Source organism: Erpetoichthys calabaricus, chromosome 2, assembly GCF_900747795.2.
Source record: "Erpetoichthys calabaricus chromosome 2, fErpCal1.3, whole genome shotgun sequence".
NCBI classification, from domain to species: Eukaryota; Metazoa; Chordata; class Cladistia; order Polypteriformes; family Polypteridae; genus Erpetoichthys; species Erpetoichthys calabaricus.
In genome coordinates this window covers 33,582,614-33,589,460 of record NC_041395.2, presented here as the reverse complement: position 1 = coordinate 33,589,460, position 6,847 = coordinate 33,582,614, and positions in this window count along the sequence as shown.

The window sequence follows — 6,847 nt, the reverse complement described above, 5'->3', positions numbered from 1 at the left end:
GAAGCGAACCCAGGTCCCCAGGTCTCACAACTGCGAGGCAGCAGCGCTACCCACTGCGCCACCGTGCCGCCCACAAATGAGTATATGCTTTACAGAAATAAGATAAACATGAGTATCTGAGGAATACATCCAGCATGGACATTACTCTTAACCTTGACTCTTCCCATAGCTTTTACATAAATTCAAATGAATAAACATATATGTTTTATAAATATTGAACAGATGTGCAGCTGGAAATCCACAAAGGGAGAAAATGAAATAATTATCTTAATATAGTTTTTTATTCTTATGCTTTCAACTCCTGTCAAGAGTCATCATCAGAGGAAATTGATTAGACATACCAGAATCCAAGGCAATATATAGCCATGCCTGATGAAACTGTGGAACAAGACAAGTTTTTCATAGCTGTAAGCTTCTTGGATAGCCGAAGTTTCCCATCATCTAATACATTGGAGGGCTTCTTGCCCAAAGGTGGCACGAATGGAAGTGAAGGTCTGTGATATGATTTGCGTATCTGTAGCTGAAAATCTTTTTACTCAAAATTACCAAACTTTCAAAAATATATAAATGTTTCACTCAGTGTGCTCTAAATCTAACAAATGTATGTTTATAAATACCTTGACAATTTACAGTTCACAAGAAAAATATGTATGTACAATTCAGTTCAGTTTATTTTTCTATAGCATTCAAAACTGAGTGCAGGGACAGAGAGTTGTGACAAGTTCTCAGGTAAAATGCATAGATTTTACAACTTACTAAATACAGAATTAGTACACTGTGGGAAACAGCCCAGACACAGACAGGTAGACATCATTAAAGCACCACAACACGTTTATTTACAGCTAATATTTACAATAAAGTGAACACACACAACCCACTTCACCCCAAAGTCCATGCCTTTTTCCTCAATGCCTTTTCCTTAGGTCCACCTCCATTTCTCTCCTCCGAGCTCTGTCTTTCTCCGCTCCCGACTCCAGCCATCGAATGTAGGGAGGCGGCCCCTTTTATATCCACCCGGATATAAAAGGCAGCGCTCCCCTCTCCAACCAGCACCCCGGAATTTGCCCCTTCGGCACCCCCTCCGCAGGTTCCGTGCTCCCCTAGTTGGGACACAGTTGGGACACACCCGTCATCTCAGCCAACTTTGGGGTTTCCCTCCTCTGGACGTGAGCATCCTGCCTCACGTCCGCCCTTATTGGAGGAACCGGCTCTCTTCCCTCGGTTCCTCCTCTTCCTCTGGGACGCTGTGACGGTTTGGAGCAGCTCGGGGCGTAGGGTGCTAGGACCTGCGGCACTCATCAGCCGGTGTCCTGCCTGCCCTCTCGCTCTCTTCCCCCTCACCGCGCGCTCGGCTCTTACTGCCACGTCCACTATTGGATCCCCCGCTACTTGAATCCAATCATGTATTACATCACGGTTGTTTTTGCTGGGGTCTCCGTTATTCTTTACGGGGCCGGTTCCACTTACCTGCCCCGCCGCGTCCCTCTGGCCGATGACTCCAGCGTCTCGCTGATCTGCCAACTGTTGTAGCGTCATCACGGACGTGATCGCCTTCACCTCCAGCTCCTTCAGTCCTCTACGGAGGACGTGTATCACTTGCAAGAGCGACTCTGCAGGCTGAAGGCACTCCTCCAGCTCACGCAGAGCCGCAAGCAAGCAGTTTGTCAGCCGGAGGTGGACTTACCTCTTCGTCAGTCACACCCACTGACTGCGTCCTGTGGGGCCTCTCTTTAGGCCCAATCGGGTCCTTCTCCGGCTCGGGATGGACATTTGTTGGTCCCGCTTCCAACAAATCATCAGTGGGCACGCAACACACACTGTTCAATCCTTTGCCTGTCTTGGGGAGGGGCTTCCAGTCCGCAGCCATCTTGTCTCCCCTCCTCCTGGTGCACTGGCGAGCCTCCGGGCAGCCTCGCAGCTGCCGCGGCCTTTGAAGCTGCAGTGACTCCTCCTCCGCAGCTTTTCCAAGTGTTGCCGCGCTGTTGAAGCTCCGCAGATCGGCATGAGTCTGCCACCGACGTGGATCCAGGCAGTCCCTGCCTACAGCACATGAACAAAGTCCAGCCCCACAGGGCCGACTGCCATTAGACAGGGAACTTACCTCCCGGGTCCCATCTGTCTGAGGAAATGTCCTCGGTGTGGCCTTGCTAGACACAATGCCGTCCCGGACCCCTCCAGCGGCGGCGCACCTGTAGGAGCCCGCTGCACTCCTGATACGCCCGTTGACATCTTCTCACATCAGGTGGGAATGGCCCTTCTGCAGACTGGTGTCAGTCCATGGGGCAAGTTGCTCTCGCGGGATTGTGTGCCTGCCGCTCCTGCGGCGCGTGTGTGGGCTCACCTGCTGCGCCGGGCCGTGTGTGGCAGGTGTGGTGGAAGTGCTATGGGCCAGGGCTCTACTGGCATCCGGGCACGGCCTGGCGGTGACCACGGGCCCCTACAGGGTTCAGCTTCCAGGCTTTGTTCCCGTGGTCCCCATACCATCCAGGGCGGCTGCCCTCTCGTGGTCTGGAGGAGGCATAGTCCCTCTTTCAATCCTTCTGGGCGTCCCGGCTGGGTACCACCCCCAGCCGCTTGCCACAGCACATAAAGACAGATTTGTTAAAACACACAGAAAACAAAATAGAAACTGATTAACATAAATGGAAGCCAGCAATACCTGATCATTAATTAAATGCTGAACTATGGCCAGTTGAGAATCCCTCGCTGTATTACGCTTCGACTTTTGCGGCTTCACTCTATTGCGGATTGTATATGTAAGCATATCTAAATATATAACGCGGATTTTTCGCTGCTTCGTGGGTTTCTGAGGACAATGGGTCTTTTTACTTCTGGTACATGCTTCCTCAGTTGGTTTGCCCAGTTGATTTCATACAGGGGACGCTATTGGGGGATGGCTGAGAAGCTACCCAATCAGAGCACGCAGTTAAGTTCCTGTGTGCTGATTGGCTCAGCGACGGAGTGCCGAATTCAATTCCGCTACATTAACCAGGAAGTCTCGTCTCGCTCATTCAGCATCAACATGTTTCGCTGTGTAAAGAGTTAACTTTTGTGGTCTTTTTGTTTATCTTTGTGCATAGTCAAGCCCTTCGTTATGGCTCCAAAACGATCTGCTCCTGCTACTGCTTCAGGGGCCGTGCCCAAGTGCAAACGGAAGATGCTAACGATTGCCGAAAAGGTAAAAGTTTTGGATATGCTGAAGTATAGGGAACAGCTACACCGCTGTAGGATGCTATTATGGCATCAATGAGTCCACGATTCTTTTTATTTAAAAAGGAGGAAAAGCATGTAAGATCTACGGCCGCAGTGTTCTTTAACCAGGGCGCAAAACGAATTGTAAGTGGATGTAATAAGGCGGTAGTCCGAATGGAATCTGCTGTAGGGATTTGGATTGAAGACTGCTGGAAGAAGAACAACGGCGGTGCTACACAATCGCCTGAAGAGGCTCCTTTAAAAGAGCTGTAACGCTCTCCTTTGTTGTGCAGTAAAATTAAACTCATCGTTATCGGACAAGTCGTCGTGTCATTGTTGGTGGGTAACCGTAATTAATTTTCTACATACAGTACTTATTACATGTACATAGTTTAGTGTCACTGTACACACATTTTACTGTATACAATTTTTCTTGCATTGTACGTATTTATTGCTGGTGGCCTGTCTGTCGTAATGGCTGTAACATATGTGATATCTTTAAAATAATATTTAGGTTTTACTGTATATAAACGGTGTGTTTACATATGTACATAATTTCAACGAATCTTACCTAATATCTAAGAGAATACAAAGGGTTTATGCTGTATAATTGTGCGGGGAATGTTTATAATACTGTGGGAGAGTTTATAAGGGCTTAAAATATATAAAAATAGCCATATGACCATATGGTTTTTACTTCGCAGATTTTCACCTTTCGCGGGGGGTTCTGGAATGCAACCCCTGCGATCGAGGAGGGATTACTGTATTCACTAAAATAGTTCCTTATGTTAAAAAATTCACTGTTCTTAAATAATCCTGGTATTCTTGTGAACTCACACCAGGTAGCATCTCATTTCGCAGATATGGACTCTGGGGATCTATTAGTGGTCAGTTGCAAAACCACAATGCCTGGCTGTAAAATTATCTCTTTTCAGGGTGAGCTAATACAAGAGCTCCTAGACAGCCATTTCTGAACACTACAAGCAGAGAACCTTCTGGTGACCTCAGCTGAGTGCTCTCTCTCTATCTTTATCTCAGCCCACACCTTTTCTGCCCAACACCTCCACTACACTCCACCCATCTATAATACAAATCCCTCCTATGTCATTGAGGGTTCCTATGTGAACTCACAGCAAGAAGCATCTTAATTTGTAGATATGCACCATGGTGAACCTCAGTTGTGGACCCACAATATCTGGCTCAGAAACAGTCTTCTTTCAGCATGAGCTAATACAAAAGCTCTTAGACTCGGAGACTATTTCTGAACACTGCAAGCAACATTGGGCTCAGATGCAGCATGAGCTAATAGGAAAATTCTTTATCTCATTTGTAAAGAGACTGTTTCTGAACACTGCGTGCACTGTGGAGCGCTTCATGGTCGTGTCAGCTGAGCGCTCTCTCTCATCTCCCACCTCTTATGCACACACCACCATTACAATACCTTAAAAGTTGACATATAAATTATGCGAGTATTTGTGCTTTATTCATTTAAATGCTGTGAGTTCAATCCTACCTTACCTTTAGTGTTTCCTTTTCTCACATCAGTGTTATACATTTCCATTTCTATAATTATTTTGTCACGTAAGCCATTTTTATTTCTGTGTTCATTTGTACATTGCCTTTGTTTATCAGTTTTATTCTGATACTCTTCTTTAAAATAATGAAATGCCATTTTCCTCAACGGCCTAAGAGGTGTTATTAGAACGGCAACCTTCTGCAACCCTTGGGGGATTCCCTTCTGGGGCATATGCAGTGTGGTGTGCTTATGATCCTGTCCTGAAAAAATACTAGGAGAACAACTCAGGCACCTGGAATTCCTGAGACCCTTTCAGCAATTTCCTCTGTACTACTCAAAACTGTTCCCTAACAGATGTTTTCAATGTATCTCAGTAGCAGTGTATGACATTCTAAGTTTTTCTCTGCTACAACAGATTAATAATAATAATAATACATTGTATAGATTAGATTAGATACATTTTATTAATCCCATGGGGAAATTGAGATGCATACAAAGCAGAAACATAAAAAACAAGGACACAGACTCACAGGATAATTACAGCCAATCAATCAATCAATCAATAAGTAAACAAAAATAGTGTCACACACATGCGCTTAGGAGGCAGTCAAGGGGCTTAATCAAACATACTGGACCAGATAAGGAGTTGGAAAAGTGTACTAACGTCCTTCAACATCTGCAATAAGATGCTGCAGATGTTCTATCAGACGGTTGTGGCGAGCACCCTCTTCTTCATGGTGGTGTGCTGGGGAGGCAGCATTAAAAAGAAAGACACCTCACGCCTGGACAAACTGGTGAGGAAGGCAGGCTCTATTGCTGGCAGGGAGCTAGACAGTTTGACATCTGTGGCAGAGTGACGGGCGCTCAGCAGGCTCCTATCGATTATGGAAAATCCACTGCATCCACTAAACAGAGTCATCTCTAGATAGAAGAGCAGCTTCAGCGAGCAATAATAATAGTTCAAATTGCAGAACTCTGTTAGAAAGAGCAGCTTTGTGATCAATACTGTAAATTAATCAGAGAGGCCAAGTTCTGGTTGAAAGAAAGGAGCTAATTTCACCCACTCTTCAGTTGGAATTTGTTCTGCTCTTGAATGTTTTTCGGATTCCTTTTCTCAAGAATAGAGTTCAGCTTTTTCTAAAGGCTTTCAATCATACTGAGATCAAGACTCATTGCTGGCCAGTTTAACACAGTTTTTTCATCCTTCTTTTCTGGTTTTGGGTTTATGTTTTAGGTCAGTGTTCTGTTAGAGGACCTCTGATTTTCTGATGTCAGGTAGTTTATTCCCCTCTTAAAGGCCCTGGTCATCCTGTTTTCATGATTTCCTTAATACATTCAAGGTCTTCAGACCCAGATGCAAAAAAGAAGCTCCATCACATTACAGAACACATATCCTTTTTAATAAATATACTTCCCTTCATAAGCATCATTTCATAACCTATAAGCTAATTGGTGGTATGTGTTGCCAAAGAGCTCTACTTTACTTTCATTAACATTTTTCCAGAAGTATTTTGGTTTCTCTCATTTTGTTTTGGCAAAGATCAATCATGCATTTTTGTTTTGTTAATCAACAGTGGGGCTCTGATTGACATTCATTCACCCATAAAATCCACTATCCATCCATTCATCCATCTTCTAAACCTGCTTATCATGAGCAGGTTTGAAGCAAAGCTGGAGTCTATCCTAGCAAGCATTGGATGCAAAGCAGGAAAAGGTGCCAGCCCATTGAAGATTATTATTATTAATAATATAAAATATAATTCACTACTAAATATTATACAAAAACTTATTTGATTTTAAATTTAAAAAAATCTGATGATTGACATGAGCTCAGCAGATGTACAGTAAGTGTAATGATATTTTTTTTCAGAAATACTGTGAATGGATGACTTAAATTTATCCATGGCTGGCAGTATTTACACATTTTTCGCAATCTAAATGAGAACAGGCCAGTCTGCACAACCAAGTTCGCCAGTGTTAACCACTTACTTCTTTCAAAACAAGTTGAGCTTTGAAGGTCCTTGAAGTTCTACTGTCCACCACACTACTTGATAACTTATTCACGCCTGGACAAACTGGTGAGGAAGGCAGGCTCTATTGTAGGCACGGAGCTGAACAGTTTGACATCTGTGGCAGAGC